The following is a 17,729-nucleotide window of genomic DNA, read 5'->3' as shown; positions in this document are numbered from 1 at the left end:
GGGCGCGCCCAGGGGGGTGGGCGCGCCCCCTGCCTCGTGCCTCCCTCGTTTATTTCCTGACGTGCACTCCAAGTCTATCGGGTAGCTTTCCTTCCAAAAATAACTTCTCCAGAAGGTTTCATTCCGTTTCGACTCCGTTTGATATTCCTTTTCTTAGAAACATTGAAACAAGGGAAAAAACAGAAACTGGCACTGGGCTCTGGGTCAATAGGTTAGTCCCAAAAATAATATAAAAGTGTTTAATAAAGCCCATAAACATCCAAAACAGATAATATAATAGCATGGAACAATAAAAAGTTATAGATACGTTGGAGACGTATCAGCATCCCCAAGCTTAATTCTGCTCGTCCTCGAGTAGGTAAATGATAAAAATAGAATTTTTGATGTGGAATGCTACCTAACATATTTATCAATGTAATCTTCTTTATTGTGGCAAGAATATTCAAATCCATAAGATTCAAGATAAAAGTTCAATATCGACATAAAAATAATAATACTTCAAGCATACTAACTAAGCAATTATGTCCTCTCAAAATAACATGGCCAAAGAAAGTTCATCCCTACAAAATCATATAGTTTAGTCATGCTCCATTTTCGTCACACAAGAATGCTCTCATCATGCACAACCCCGATGACAAGCCAAGCAATTGTTTCATACTTTAGTAATCTCAAACCTATAAACCTTCACGCAATACATGAGCGCGAGCCATGGACATAGCACTATGGGTGGAATAGAATATGATGATGGGGGTTATGTGGAGAAGACAAAAAAGGAGAAAGTCTCACATCAACGAGGCTAATCAATGAGCTATGGAGATGCCCATCGATTGATGTTAATGCAAGGAGTAGGGATTGCCATGCAACGGATGCACTAGAGCTATAAATGTATGAAAGCTCAACAAAAGAAACTAAGTGGGTGTGCATCCAACTTGCTTGCTCACGAAGACCTAGGGCACTTGAGGAGGCCCATTGTTGGAATATACAAGCCAAGTTCTATAATGAAAAACTCCCACTAGTATATGAAAATGACAAAACAAGAGACTCTCTATCATGAAGATTATGGTGCTACTTTGAAGCACAAGTGTGGTAAAGGATAGTAACATTGTCCCTTCTCTCTTTTTCTCTCAATTTTTTTGGGCCTTCTCTTTTTTATGGCCTTTCTCTTTTATTTTTTATTTTTTATTCCTCACTTGGGACAATGCTCTAGAAAATGATGATCATCACACTTCTATTTATTTACAACTCAATGATTACAACTCGATACTAGAACAAAGTATGACTCTATATGAATGCCTCCGGCGGTGTACCGGGATATGCAATGAACCAAGAGTGACATGTATGAAAGAATTATGAACGGTGGCTTTGCCACAAATACTATGTCAACTACATGATCATGCAAAGCAATATGACAATGATGAACGTGTCATGATAAACGGAACGATGGAAAGTTGCATGGCAATATATCTCGGAATGGCTATGGAAATGCCATAATAGGTAGGTATGGTGGCTGTTTTGAGGAAGATATAAGGAGGTTTATGTGTGATAGAGCGTATCGTATCACGGGGTTTGGATGCACCGGCGAAGTTTGCACCAACTCTCAAGGTGAGAAAGGGCAATGCACGGTACCGAAGAGGCTAGCAACGATGGAAGGGTGAGAGTGCGTATAATCCATGGACTCAACATTAGTCATAAAGAACTCACATACTTATTGCAAAAATCTACAAGTCATCAAAAACCAAGCACTACGCGCATGCTCCTAGGGGGATAGATTGGTAGGAAAAGACCATCGCTCGTCCCCAACCGCCACTCATAAGGATGACAATCAAAGAACACCTCATGTTTCAAATTTGTTACATAACGTTTACCATACGTGCATGCTACGGGACTTGCAAACTTCAACACAAGTATTTCTCAAATTCACAACTACTCAATTAGCACGACTTTAATATCACTACCTCCATATCTCAAAACAATCATCAAGCATCAAACTTCTCTTAGTATTCAATGCACTTATATGAAAGTTTTTATTATACCCATCTGGGATGCCCATCATATTAGGACTAGTTTCATAACCCAAGCAAATTACCATGCTGTTTAGGACTCTCAAAATAATATAAGTGAAGCATGAGAGTTCATCTATTTCTTCAAAAGAAAACTACCACCATGCTCTAAAAGATATAAGTGAAGCACTAGAGCAAACAACAAACTACTCCGAAAGATATAAGTGAAGATCAATGAGTAGTCGAATAATTATGCAACTATGTGAAGACTCTCTAACATTTAAGAATTTCAGATCTTGGTATTTTATTCAAACAGCAAACAAAACAAAACAAAATAAAATGACGCTCCAAGCAAAACACATATCATGTGGTGAATAAAAATATAGCTCCAAGTAATGTTACCGATGAACGAAGACGAAAGAGGGGATGCCATCCGGGGCATCCCCAAGCTTAGACGCTTGGTTATCCTTGAATATTACCTTGGGGTGCCTTGGGCATCCCCAAGCTTAGGCTCTTGCCACTCCTTATTCCATATTCCATCGAATCTTTACCCAAAACTTGAAAACTTCACAACACAAAACTTAACAGAAAACTCGTAAGCTCCGTTAGCAAAAGAAAACAAAACACCACTTCAAGGTACTGTAATGAACTCATTCTTTATTTATATTGGTGTTAAACCTACTGTATTCCAACTTCTCTATGGTTTATAAACTATTTTACTAGCCATAGATTCACCAAAATAAGCAAACAACACACACAAAACAGAATCTGTCAAAAACAGAACAGTCTGTAGTAATCTGTAACTAACGCAAACTTCTGGAACTTCAAAAATTCTAAAATAAATTGGTGGACCTGAGGAATTTGTCTAGTAATCATCTTCAAAAAAATCAACTAAATAGCACTCTCCAGTAAAAAGTTTTGGCTAATCTCATGAGCGCTAAAGTTTCTGTTTTTTACAGCATGATCATAAAGACTTCACCCAAGTCTTCCCAAAGGTTCTACTTGGCACAAACACTAATTAAAACACAAAACCACATCTAACCAGAGTCTATATGGATTATTTATTACTAAACAGAACCAAAAATAAAGCAACTAAAATAAAATTGGGTTGCCTCCCAACAAGCGCTATCGTTTAACGCCCCTAGCTAGGCATGATGATTTCAACGATGCTCACATAAAAGATAAGAATTGAAGCATAAAGAGAGCATCATGAAGAATATGACTAGCAGATTTAAGTCTAACCCACTTCCTATGCATAGGGATTTTGTGAGCAAACAACTTATGGGAACAATAATCAACTAGCATAGGAAGGCAAAACAAGCATAACTTCAAAACTTTAAGACATAGAGAGGAAACTTGATATTATTGCAATTCCTACAAGCATATGTTCCTCCCTCATAATAATTTTCAGTAGCATCATGAATGAATTCAACAATATAAGCAACACCTAAAGCATTCTTTTCATGATCTACAAGCATAGAATTTTTATTACTCTCCACATAAGCAAATTTATTCTCATGAATAGTAGTGGGAGCAAACTCAACAAAATAACTATCATATGATTGAGAATTAAGATCAAGATGACAAGTTTCATGGTTATCATTATTCTTTAAAGCATACGTGTCATCACAATAATCATCATAGATAGGAGGCATGCTTTCATCATAGTAAATTTGCTCATCAAAGCTTGGGGGACAAAAAATATCATCTTCATCAAACATAGCTTCCCCAAGCTTGTGGCTTTGCATATCATTAGCATCATGGATATTCAAAGAATTCATACTAAAAACATTGCAATCATGCTCATCATTCACATATTTTATGCCAAGCATTCTATGTAATTGTTCTTCTAGTAATTTGGCACAATTTTCCTTTCCATCATACTCACGAAAGATATTAAAAAGATGAAGCGTATGAGACAAACTCAATTCCATTTTTTTGTAGTTTTATTTTATAAACTAAACTAGTGCTAAAACAAGAAACAAAAAGATTCGATTGCAAGATCTAAAGATATACCTTCAAGCACTCACCTCCCCGGCAACGGCGCCAGAAACTGCTTGATGTCTACTACGCAACCTTCTTCTTGTAGACGTTGTTGGGCCTCCAAGTGCAGAGGTTTGTAGGACAGTAGCAAGTTTCCCTCAAGTGGATGACCTAAGGTTTATCAATCCGTGGGAGGCGTAGGATGAAGATGGTCTCTCTCAAGCAACCTTGCAACCAAATAACAAAGAGTCTCTTGTGTCCCCAACACACCCAATACAATGGTACATTGTATAGGTGCACTAGTTCGGCGAAGAGACGGTGATACAAGTGCAATATGGATGGTAGATATAGGTTTTTGTAATCTGAAAATATAAAAACAGCAAGGTAACAAGTGGTAAAAGTGAGCACAAACGGTATTGCAATGCTAGGAAACAAGGCCTAGGGTTCATACTTTCACTAGTGCAAGTTCTCTCAACAATAATAACATAATTGGATCATATAACTATCCCTCAACATGCAACAAAGAGTCACTCCAAAGCCACTAATAGCGGAGAACAAATGAAGAGATTATGGTAGGGTACGAAACCACCTCAAAATTATTCTTTCCAATCAATCCGTTGGGCTATTCCTATAAGTGTCACAAACAGCCCTAGAGTTCGTACTAGAATAACACCTTAAGACACAAATCAACCAAAACCCTAATGTCACCTAGATACTCCAATGTCACCTCAAGTATCCGTGGGTATAATTATACGATATGCGTCACACAATCTCAAATTCATCTATTCAACCAACACATAGAACCTCAAAGAGTGCCCCAAAGTTTCTACCGGAGAATCAAGACGAAAACGTGTGCCAACCCCTACGCATAGGTTCATGGGCGGAACCCACAAGTTGATCACCAAAACATACATCAAGTGAATCACGTGATATCCCATTGTCACCACAGATACGCACGGCAAGACATACATCAAGTGTTCTCAAATCATTAAAGACTCAATCCGATAAGATTACTTCAAAGGGAAAACTCAATCCATTACAAGAGAGTAGAGGGGGAGAAGAAACATAAGATCCAACTATAATAGCAAAGCTCGCGATACATCAAGATCGTGCCGAATATAGAACACGAGAGAGAGAGAGAGAGAGATCAAACACATAGCTACTGGTACATACCCTCAGCCCCGAGGGTGAACTACTCCCTCCTCGTCATGGAGAGCGCCGGGATGACGAAGATGGCCACCGGTGAGGGTTCCCCCCTCCGGCAGGGTGCCGGAACGGGGTCCCGATTGGTTTTTGGTGGCTACAGAGGCTTGCGGCAGCGGAACTCCCGATCTATTCTGTCCCCCGATCGTTTTAGGGTATATGGATATATATAGGCGGAAGAAATACGTCAGGGGAGCCACGAGGGGCCCACGAGGGTGGAGGGCGCGCCCAGGGGGGTGGGCGCGCCCCCCTGCCTCGTGCCTCCCTCGTTTCTTTCCTGACGTGCACTCCAAGTCTATCGGGTAGCTTTCCTTCAAAAAATAACTTCTCCAGAAGGTTTCATTCCGTTTCGACTCCGTTTGGTATTCCTTTTCTTCGAAACACTGAAACAAGGGAAAAAACAGGAACTGGCACTGGGCTCTGGGTCAATAGGTTAGTCCCAAAAATAATATAAAAGTGTTTAATAAAGCCCATAAACATCCAAAACAGATAATATAATAGTATGGAACAATCAAAAATTATAGATACGTTGGAGGCGTATCAGTAAGCTAACATTCTTCCACAACACTTACACCCGGACTGTGTGCATGTAAAATTGCACAAGCAAAAAATGCATGCATGGGTGCACGGCCAGAAAGAAATGTAGGTGCTCAGGAGGGACACGTGCATGCAGTTGTTTTACCTTATTCAGTTGTAGACGACAATGATTCCAATCAACCGTCTCACGTCGGCGACACGTATCATTTGGCCGCAAGCACTATTGTCCAGCCTTATCTTCTCAGCCCCCTAATCATGTAATCTCTCCCCCAATGCCTTCTTCTCACTCCCTCTCTGTCCAATGAGGAACCATGCGCAACACTCCCCCTCCCCAATGGCCGCCGCTGCTTCAACGCCTCTCCCCGCGGCCGAAATCTCACACGCCTACCGAGTGCCTCCCCTCCTTCCTCCACGCGCTCAGCGCATGATCCACCACCTTTCCCACGCCCTCGCGGACGCCCCACCACCGGGAACTCCAGCGCCTCCCAGATCCTCTCCTTTCTCCTTCTTCCTCGCCCCCGCACACGCCGCACCATCGGAACTCCTGTGCTGCCCAGATCCTCTTCTTTCTCCTTCTTCCTCTCTTCCTCCCAATTCTTTTTTTTCACTTGGCCATGAGCATGAGCACACACGTAGGGAGCCCCGCCACATCGCCGTCGCACCGCCGCCACCACCCTCTACCTAACCTCCATGCGGGAGGACAACTACGACAGCGCCATCGATTGCTTTCTTCGCTCGCGTTGTGGGTTCATTCTTTACCCCATCTGCATCTCTGCTTTCTTCACCGAAGATATGCAGCCAAGCCAGTTGCAATTGAGTCAAAGCAGAGGTTGTTTCAAGGGCATCCCCTACCAATTATTTTGTATTCTCATGCTAATCCGATTTCTTTGTGGAAGCATCAGTACCAAGCTGAATTGGGCCCAAGCGGGTGACAGGAGCCGGATGAAATGGGCGCCGCCCCTCACCCGATCACTCGCGCCGGTGATGCGGCCTCCATCCTACTTCTCCTCCGCCGCCGCCCTACTTCTCCTCCTTCACCGTGGCTGGAAAGGGAACGACTGGATAAAAATGAAACACAGGATCACGAGTTGTATACTAAAAAGTGCAGGGTGCTTTTTGTAAGAACAAATCGTTTTCCCAGATCCGCTTTAAAAAGGGACTGCAGGTTCAATTATGAGAAAACATAAGAGGGTTTCCGCAAAAATGCCAATGACGTACCACCAGAAGCACTGCGTGCTTTATTATCAAAAATTAAAATTAAAATTAAATTATTAGGGGTAGAAAGGTGTTGATACTTTATAATATGACGCTGTTAGCTATTTTCAAATCTGCTTCTCTCCAAGTAGCATTTGTCCCGATACAATACGACCACAGATGATGCGCGGAAGCAACACCAGTCTGTTTAGACGTATGACGTACAATACCATCCATGATAGAAGTACATCTCAAGTATTCTAACCTAGCTAAACATGAATGCATCACCAAGGAAATATGCATGGTCAGCCACTGAGAGAGCCATGCAAAATGCAAATGCGGGTCTACGGATTAAAATTATGTAGTACATGTATGATTCCATTCCATGAAGTTGGAGGACGATCCATACGAAATTAGATGCAATTGGACAGGAGAAAAATAACATGATGATTATTCCTTTCTCCACATCCACAAGTTCACCACAATGAAATGCTCATTCTTCTTCTTCATTATAGATCAACTCTCAAGTATCACAACATTACTCCCTCATAGTTTGGGCAATCAGACTCACTCTCAGAGTTCTGGCCTGCATGCATGGCATCAGTTGTCCCATTTGAAGGCGACGGGGCTCCTTCCCCCTTCCCGGTCTCCTGCGCAGCCAAAAAATGATGCTAGCGGGTAGTTGATACGTCTCCAATGTATCTATAATTTTTGTTTGTTCCATCCTATTATATTATTTGTTTTGAATGTTTTATATGCATTATTATGCTATTTTATATTATTTTTGGGACTAACCTATTAACCTAGACCCCAATGCCACTTTTTGTTTTTTCCTTGGTTTTGAGTTTCGCAGAAAAGGAATACCAAACGGAGTCCAAACGGAATAAAACCTTCGCGATGATTTTTCTTGGACCAGAAGACACCCCAGAGACTTGAAGAGTAAGTCGGAAAAGCCACGAGGCGGCCACACGGGGGGAAGGACGTGCCCAGGGGGTATGGCGCGCTGATACGTCCATTTTGCATCATGTTTTCTTACTATTATTTATAATGTTTTTATCCATAATAATGCTTTTTTGGAGTAATTCTAATGCCTTTTCTCTCATAATATGCAAGGTATACACAAAGTGGGAGAATTCCGGCTGCTGAAAATCTGGACCTGAAAAAGCTACGCCAGGCTACCTATTCTACACAACTCCAAATGAGGTGAAACTTCACGGAGATTTTTTATGGAATATATAAGAATTATTGGAGCAAATAACTACCAAAGGGGGCCCACCAGGTGGGCACAACCCACCTGGGCACGCCAGGGCCCCCAGGCGCGCTCTGGTGGGTTGTGCCCTCCTCGGCCCACCTCCGGTGCCCATCTTCTGGTATATAGGTCATTTTGACCTAGAAAAAAATAAGGAGAGGACTTTCGGGACGGAGCGCCGCCGCCTCAAGGTGGAACTTGGGTGGGAGCACTTTTGCCCTCGGGCGGAGCGATTTCGCCAGGGGAACTTCCCTTCCGGAGGAGGAAATCATCGTCATCATCATCACCAACAACTCTCCCATCTTGGGGAGGGTAATCTCCATAAACATCTTCATCAACACCATATCATCTCAAACCTTAGTTCATCTCTTGTGTTCGATCTTGTTACTGGAACTATGGATTGGTGCTTGTGGGTGACTAGTAGTGTTGATTACATCTTGTAGTTGATTACTATATGGTTTATTTGGTGGAAGATTATATGTTCAGATCCATTATGCTATTTAATACCCCTCTGATCTTGAGCATGATTATCATTTGTGAGTAGTTACTTTTGTTCTTGAGGTCACGGGAGAAATCTTGTTGCAAGTAATCCTGTGAACTTGATATGTGTTCGATATTTTGATAGTATGTATGTTGTGATTCCCTTAGTGGTGTCATGTGAACGTCGACTACATGACACTTCACCATATTTGGGCCTAAGGGAATGCATTGTGGAGTAGCAATTCGATGACGGGTTGCGAGAGTGACACAAGCTTAAACCCCAATTTATGCGCTATTCCGTAAGGGACCGATTGGATCCAAAAGTTTAATGCTATGGTTAGAATTTATTCCTAATACTTTTCTCATAGTTGCGGATGCTTGCGGGAGGGTTAATCATAAGTAGGAGGTTTGTTCAAGTAAGAACAACACCTAAGCACCGGTCCACCCACATATGAAATTATCAAAGTAGCAAACACAAATCGAACCAACATGATGAAAGTGACTAGATGAAATTCCCGTGTACCCTCAAGAATGCTTTGCTTATCATAAGGACCGTTTTGGCCTGTCCTTTGCCTCAAAAGTATTGGGCTACCTTGCTGCACTTTTGTTACTACTACGATTACTTGCTCGTTACAAATTATCTTGCTATCAAACTACTTGGCTACTTACAATTTCAATACTTGCATACATTACCTTGCTGAAAACCACTTATCATTTCCTTCTGCTCCTCGTTGGGTTCGACACTCTTACTTATCGAAAAGAGCTAAAATTGACCCCCTATACTTGTGGGTCATCAAGGCTATTTTCTGGCGCCGTTGCCGGGGAGTGAAGCACCTTTCATAAGTGGAATTTGGTAAGGAAACATTTATATAGTGTGCTGAAATTTATTGTCACTTGTTACTCTGGAAAACAATCCTTTGAGGGGTTTGTTCGGGGTATCTTCACCTTGTCTGGAACCACAATTATTTACCCCTCAACCTACTGCACCTACTGAAAATATTGAATATGAAATTCCTTCGAGTATGATAGAACAACTGCTAGCTAATCCTTATGTAGGAGATGGAACCGAACATCCTGATATGCACTTGATATATGTAGAACAAATTTGTGGATTGTTCAAGCTTGCAGGTTTACCCAGAGATCATGTTATGAAAAAGGTTTTCCCTTTATCTTTGAAGGGAAAAACATTGGCATGGTATAGGCTATGCGATGATATTGGATCTTGGAATTGGAATCGTTTGAAATTGGAGTTCCACCAAAGATTTTATCCTATGCATCTAGTTCATCGTGATCGGAATTATATATATAATTTTTGGCCTCATGAAGGAGAAAGTATCGCTCTAGCTTGGGGGAGGCTTAATTCAATGTTATATGCCCTAGAGGCAATAATAAAGTTGTTATTTATATTTCCTTATATCATGATAAATGTTTATTATTCATGCTAGAATTGTATTAACCGGAAACTTAGTACATGTGTGAATACATAGACAAACAGATTGTCACTAGTATGCCTCTACTTGGCTAGCTCGTTAATCAAAGATGGTTAAGATTCCTAGCCATAGACATGAGTCATCATTTGATGAACGGGATCACATCATTAGAGAATGATGTGATTGACTTGACCCATCCGTTAGCTTAGCACTATGATCGTCTAGTTTATTGCTATTGCTTTCTTCATGACTTATACATGTTCCTATGACTATGAGATTATGCAACCCCCGAATACCGGAGGAACACTTAGTGTGCTATCAAACATCACAACGTAACTGGGTGATTATAAAGATGCTCTACAGGTGTCTCCGATGGTGTTTGTTGAGTTGGCATAGATCGAGATTAGGATTTGTCACTCCGATTGTCGGAGAGGTATCTCTGGGCCCTCTCGGTAATGCACATCACTATAGGCCTTGCAAGAAATGTAACTAATGAGTTAGTTATGGGATGATGCATTACGGAACGAGTAAAGAGACTTGCTGGTAACGAGATTGAACTAGGTTTGATGATACCGACGATCGAATCTCGGGCAAGTAACATAGCGATGACAAAGGGAACAACGTATGTTGTTATGCGGTTTGACCGATAAAGATCTTCGTAGAATATGTAGGAGCCAATATGAGCATCCAGGTTCTGCTATTGGTTATTGAACGAAGATGAGTCTCGGTCATGTCTACATAGTTCTCGAACCCGTAGGGTCCGCACGCTTAACGTTCTATGACGATCGGTATTATGAGTTTATGTGTTTTGATGTACCAAAGGTAGTTCGGAGTCCCGGATGAGATCACGGACATGACGAGGAGTCTCGAAATGGTCAAGACATAAATATTGATATATTGGATGACTATATTCGGACATCGGAATGGTTCCGAGGTGTATTGAGTATTTACCGGAGTACCGGGGGGGGGGGGGGTTGCCAGAACCCCCCGGGGGTTAATGGGCCTTCATGGGCTTTATTGTAAGAGAGGAGGAGGCAGCCAAGTGGAGGGGTGCGCCCCCCAAGCCCAATCCGAATTGGGAGGGGGCCGGCCCCCCTTTCCTTCTCTCCCTCTTCCCTTTCCTTCCCCTCCTAGTTGGACTAGGAAAGGGAGGAACCTACTCCTAGTAGGAGTAGGATTCCCCCCCTTGGGGCGCACCCCATGAGGCCGGCCGACCCCCTCCTCCACTCCTTTATATACGGGGGAGGGGGCACCCCATAGACACACAAGTTGATTTCTTAGCCGTGTGCGGTGCCCCCCTCCACAGATTTCCACCTCGGTCATATTGCCGTAGTGCTTAGGCAAAGCCCTGCGTCGGTAACTACATCATCACCGTCACCACGCCGTCGTACTGACGAAGCTCTCCCTCGGCCTCAGCTGGATCTAGAGTTCGAAGGACGTCACCGAGCTGAATGTGTGCAGATCGCGGAGGTGCCGTGCTTTCGGTACTTGATCGGTTGGATCGCGAAGACGTTCGACTACATCAACCGCATTACTTAACGCTTCTGCTTTCGGTCTACGAGGGTACGTGGACACACTCTCGCCGCTCGTTGCTATGCTTCTCCTAGATAGATCTTGCGTGATCGTAGGATTTTTTTTTTGAAATACTACGTTCACCAACAGTGGTATCAGAGCCAGGTTTATGCGTAGATGTTATATGCACGAGTAGAACACAAAGAGTTGTGGGCGATAATAGTCATACTGCTTACCAGCATGTCATTCTTTGATTCGGCGGTATTGTTGGATGAAGCGGCCCAGACCGACATTACATGACCGCGTTCATGAGACTGGTTCTACCACCGTGCTTTGCACACAGGTGGCTAGTGGGTGTCTGTTTCTCCAAATTTTGTTGAATCGAGTGTGACTACGCCCGGTCCTTGTTGAAGGTTAAAACAGCAAACTTGATGAAAAATCGTTGTGGTTTTGATGCGTAGGTAAGAACGGTTGAAGTCTCCATCAACGTGGATGTACGATAGCACCACCTATCGGAACCACGGGAAAAATATATCCGTGTATACATTGCGTTTGCTCCCTCCAAACTCCTCCCTTTACCTTCATATGCAATGTTTTACATTCCGTTGCCATACTCTTAGACTTGCATGTGTAGGTTGATTGCTTGACTTGTTCTAAAGTTGCTAAAATCTGCCAAGACTTAAAATTGGGAAAGGCTAGATTTTTATTTGGTCAAGTAGTCTAATCACCCCCTCTAGACATACTTTCGATCCTACAAGTGGTATCAGAGCTTTGGTCTCCATTTGCCTTGATTTCCATAGCTTTTGGTGATCATAGCCTTGGTTTCACAACCTAGGAGAGTATGGCGTCTAGTGAGGGAAATTACCACCATAGAGGTCCTTACTTTGAGGGTACTAATTTTGCTAGTTGGAAGCATAAGATGAAAATGCATATTCTTGGACATAACCCCGTCGTTTGGGCTATTGTGTGTATTGGCTTGCAAGGTGAATTCTTTGATGGGAGAGAACCGAACCATGAAGCTACCACGGAAGAGTTGAAGATGCTGCAATACAATGCTCAAGCTTGCAATATACTCTTCAACGGATTGTGCCCCGAAGATTCAACAAAATCAGCCGTCTTGAGAATGCAAAGGAAATTTGGGATACTTTGATTGATATGCACGAAGGTACCAACTCCGTCAAGGAATCCAAATTGGATGTGCTTCAAAGTCAACTTGACAAGTTCAAAATGAAGGATGGTGAAGGTGTTGCCGAAATGTACTCTAGGCTTGCTCTCATCACAAATGAGATTGCCGGCTTAGGAAGTGAAGAGATGACCAATAGATTCATCATGAAGAAGATCCTAAGAGCCTTGGATGGAAAATATGATACCGTGTGCACATTGATCCAAATGATGCCAAATTACAAAGATCTCAAGCCAACGGAAGTCATTGGAAGAATTGTTGCTCATGAGATGTCACTCAAGGATAAGGAAGAGCTTCACAACAAGTCAAGTGGTGCTTACAAAGCCTCATGTGATGCTCCTACATCATCAAGTGAGAAACAAACCTTCAATGAGGAATTGAGTCTAATGGTGAAGAACTTCAACAAGTTCTACAAGAGTAGAAGCAAGGAAAGAAGTTCCAAGTCAAGGTCCTACAATGACAAAAGATCTTCGAGTCGTGAGCGTAATTGCTACATTGTGGAAGACCCGGACACTACTCCCATGAGTGTACGGACCCCTACAAAAGAAGAGAAGATTCACCCAAAAGGAGAAGTAGAAGAGAAGAATCACCACCTAGAGAGAGGAGGAGTAGAGATGATCGTTATGAACGAAGAACCTCTCGGAGAAGCAAGGATTCGGAAAGGAAGGACAAGTCATCAAGGAGCTACACAAAACGAAGACATCAAGATCATGTTGGTGAATGGGTATTGTCGGTGTCAAAACCGACGGATCTCGGGTAGGGGGTCCCGAACTGTGCTTCTAAGGCGGATGGTAACAGGAGGCGGGGGACACGATGTTTACCCAGGTTCGGGCCCTCTCGATGGAGGTAATACCCTACTTCCTGCTTGATTGATCTTGATGATATGAGTATTACAAGAGTTGATCTACCACGAGATCGTAGAGGCTAAACCCTAGAAGCTAGCCTATGGTATGATTGTTGTTGTCCTACGGACTAAGCCATCCGGTTTATATAGACACCGGAGGGGGCTAGGGTTACACAGAGTCGGTTACAAGGGAGGAGATCTACATATCCGTACTGCTAAGCTTACCTTCCACGCCAAGGAGAGTTCCATCCGGACACGGGACGAAGTCTTCAATCTTGTATCTTCATAGTCCAACAGTCCGGATAAAGTATATAGTCCGGCCGTCCGAGGACCCCAATCCAGGACTCCCTCAGTAGCCCCTGAACAGGCTTCAATGATGATGAGTCCGGCGTGCAGATTGTCTTCGACATTGCAGGGCGGGTTCTTCTCCAAACTCTGAGTACCTGTTGAGCAGTATCTGGCTTCCCATAAATGTTGCACTCCTTGGCTTCCATGCCTAATAATGGCTATCTTCCATGTGTCGAGCGAATGCGAGAAGCCAGGGCATTTTTACATTTGCCACCCTAGCCATGTGAGTAAACTATCTATTAAAGAGACGGGGATTCTTAGATCCAGATCATACCATCCTCCCAGAGCGAGTATCCATCGGAGCGCGCCTGGCAAAATCCATTCCAGCATGGCCGGCCATCGCAGCTCCTCCTCTCGCTCCCATAGCCCTAAACCCAGCGATTGGAAGAGGTGTTCCATCCCTCACAGCCAATTAGTAGAGTTACAGACCCATGGATTTCTCCCTCCAGCGTATATGGTTCCCGTTCGAGTCGGGCTCGCCACCTGTAATGGCGGGGAGCAAGCGGAGAGCTCCCCCAATCCATCCAAGGGGGAGCGGGTGTGCCTTGTCCCTTATTTACTAAGGGGACTTGGATTCCCAATTCATCCGTTCCTCCGCGGGCTCCTGGAGTTCTAAGGCCTCCAGTTGCATAACTTTACCCCCGCTTCCATCCTACACATCGCTGGCTATGTCGCCCTTTGCGAGCTGTTTCTGGGCTGCGAAGCTCATTTTGAACTGTGGTGGAGGCTATTCTGCCTCGTGCCCCATACACAGAAGGGGTCACTATATCAAGTGGGCGGAGCCGAAATATGGTGCATCGCCGATACCAGATACTTGTCCGGTACCCCGAAGAAGACGTCCAAAGACTGGCCTTCGGAGTGGTTTTATATGGAGGACGTCCCCCTTCCAGATCCTATTCGGATGGGCCTTCCTGAGTTCGACAACGCCCCTTTAAAGAAACACCGTAGCTGGCGCCCTCGGAGCCCCCAGGAGGAAGATAACGGAGAAGTCCTTTACCTGGTGGGCCGGATAGAGATGTTGGCCATGTCAGGATTGACAATAACCGAGGTTATGTCCATTTGCATAATGCGGGGGGGTGCAGCCACTTCAATATCGGGGACAACCCATGTGGCACTTCAATGGAGAAGATGACGCCACCCGCTGCGGTCGTAAAGGTCCAGACTCCGTCGTCGCACTAGCGAAGATACTATCCGATTTGTATAAAGGAGAAGAAGAGGAGTTCACCCGTATTAAGCCATGGGATGGATTCTCCATGTACAACCCCCCAAGCTGGGTGAGCTGCTACTTTCTACTCCAGTCCTTTCCGCATTATTTGTCACAAGTATTCACCTTGTTGTTTCATAACAGGAACTGCGAAAAGCTGTGAGGGAGGTCCACAGCCCGTCTCCACAACCAGAGGACCCTGACCGGGCCCTCGACCCCGGACTCGAAGAAGATCCGGACACATTTGTGGAGCTCATCGACAGAACGTTCTATCAGTTGAGCTGTGACGGTACCTTGGTGACTATCATAGCCGATTATCCTGGACTGCTCCCCGCATCGCATGTAAGTGAAACCGGAGCCCTAACTTCCAAGAAGGATCCCTTTTTCCGCACTTCACCTACCGCACACATATGGTGTTTTACAGGGAAGGCCCTCGGGACGCCATGCCGAACCCGCAGTGATCTGCCAACAAGGGGCACCGAAGCCGGGTAGGCTTAAAAGGAAGGCAGTCAGGACTGAGACGCCATCACAGAGGTACAAAAGAAAACCCCGCTCCGTGGTGGTCGTCTTCTAAAATATAATAACGCCCATGTTTCCTAGTAGCAAAAATGCTCGCCGGACCATATCCGGAGAGGTTGCCGGTCACGCGTCCACTAGTCGGGCTCCAGTGCCGGACATAGAGGCGGATGCTAACATAGGGCCAACGCCGGATGTTCCTCCTACAGAGGATGCAGATAGGCTATCCGCTACAAGTTCCGAAGTGGAGAGCGCTATGAATCACAGGCGTCGCCGGGCCGTACTCCGTGACGCTTGTTTCTCCCAAGAGGTGTTCGATGCCTTCAACTTAGGAGACACGTACATCCGAGCTGCTCAAAATGGTCTCGCCAGAGCCACGGACCAATATGTAAAGGATATACGGGTAAGAAAATCTGATAATTATATATATCAGTAGCCCCTGAGACTTGAAACAGTTGACACAACTGATTTAAGGATCATTATTTGTGCAGGTTCTTACAGAGAAGAATACCCAATTGTCTCAAGAGCTAGAAGAGTGCAAAGCGCAGCTACGGGCCGCAGTTGCCGCGCTGAAGGAGTCCGAGAAGGCCCCCTCTGGTAACACTTGTCTCTATTGCAAAGAATGACAGGTACCAGATAGTATGCGGCATGCATGCAAATCTAACAATAGATTCTGTAGATGACTCCGGAGTGAATCCGGAGGTCGTGATAGGGAATGAGCCGCATGCCCAACGACAGCTAAAGGCTGGTGAGCATGTGCTTAAAAAGGTTAGGCAGGAGAAAAACAATCTCCAAGATGCCAATATCCATCTGGGCGTGGAACTGAAAGATGTTCGGGCCCAGCTTGTTGACTTCGTAAAGGAGAATAAGAGGCTTCGACGCGGCATTTTTAGTAAGTGCTTGAACGAACTTCTTATAGAGTTCGCCAAAGAAACCGGCTAACAGAGTTATATCTGTAGGTATGCTGACGGGTCATCCCGCAGAGGAAATGCCCGGGTCTGCAGGTGATCTTCTGCCGGAGCTCTCACAACTGCACGAACAAGTTCGGTAGGTGATGCAGGGCATTTCCCAAGCCTTGTGGCCATCCGCCTCCCTGCCAGGAGGCATGGGGGAGCTCGTAGAGAAGCTCAAGGGAGCGCGGCGGCGCTTCCGATTATGGAAGATATCAGCCTGCCGACAAGGTGCAAGGGAAGCCTGGGCCATGGTGAAGACGCGATATACCAAGGCTGACCCAAACCACATGGCCGAGGTCGGACCTATGGGGCCCGATGGGAAAGAGATCCCCGTCAGTTTGGTGTATGACCAAGTAGAATTAGCCACAAAGTATTCCCAACAGGATTGTAGGCTAGACAACCTGTTGGATGGTATAGAAGAAGAATTTAGTTAGTCTAAGTGACTGTGTACTTCAAGTGACATGTATTGTCCCTAGCCGGATTGTAAATCATTTGTCATGGCGGACCTTTTCGCTTCAACCTCTGGACCCGACAGTCCGGAGTGTATCCGAATACCCGCTTAGTTATGTAAAAACCAGGGTATGCGTGGAAACCAGGCGTAGGGGTCATAAGTGCTTGAACAGACAGTACCCAACTAGCTATGTTATATTACATGGATAGTAAGAAACATCTTCCAGGGAGAATAGTTCCGTTAAGGGTTCCTTTCCTTGGGTATCCATGCCCTAATGTGCATGTCCGAACTGTGAAAAGAGACGCAGGCTATAAACATCTGGGGGCATGTATTAAAATAAATAAAGATCATCTTTTGTTCACCGACCGAGTATTCCCTTAAGAACGCTAGCTTTCGGCTTCACCCAGTCTGAGGTACACATCCGGCTGACCCGGCAGTAACAATCGCAGAGGTGCTCCCCTTATGCCCTAGCCGAATTAATGGGAACGTAGGGCATAAACACAAGAGGCAGGCAACCCAGCTTGGCCAAAACTTAAGTCATATCGATGCATATAATGGTGAAAAAAGGTACATGCGGAAGAATAACGCATGTGTGGGGCATATAGCCCGGAAAATAGTTATATTAAGCTTCTGTATAAGAAG

General features: G+C 44.5%; 1 long non-coding RNA gene across 1 annotated transcript; it reads left to right on the top strand.

The window, feature by feature from the left end:
* Positions 1-5,919: 5,919 nt before the first annotated feature.
* On the top strand, positions 5,920-7,050 carry LOC120963955 (uncharacterized). The gene is made up of 2 exons (XR_005755640.3): positions 5,920-6,552; positions 6,626-7,050. It is a non-coding gene; the product is annotated as an uncharacterized lncRNA (long non-coding RNA).
* The last annotated feature ends 10,679 nt before the right edge of the window (positions 7,051-17,729 follow it).

The sequence above is a fragment of the Aegilops tauschii genome, chromosome 5 (assembly GCF_002575655.3).
Source record: "Aegilops tauschii subsp. strangulata cultivar AL8/78 chromosome 5, Aet v6.0, whole genome shotgun sequence".
NCBI lineage: Eukaryota > Viridiplantae > Streptophyta > Magnoliopsida > Poales > Poaceae > Aegilops > Aegilops tauschii.
Note: the sequence above shows the minus strand (reverse complement) of the source record. Positions and strands in the feature narration are given on the sequence as shown.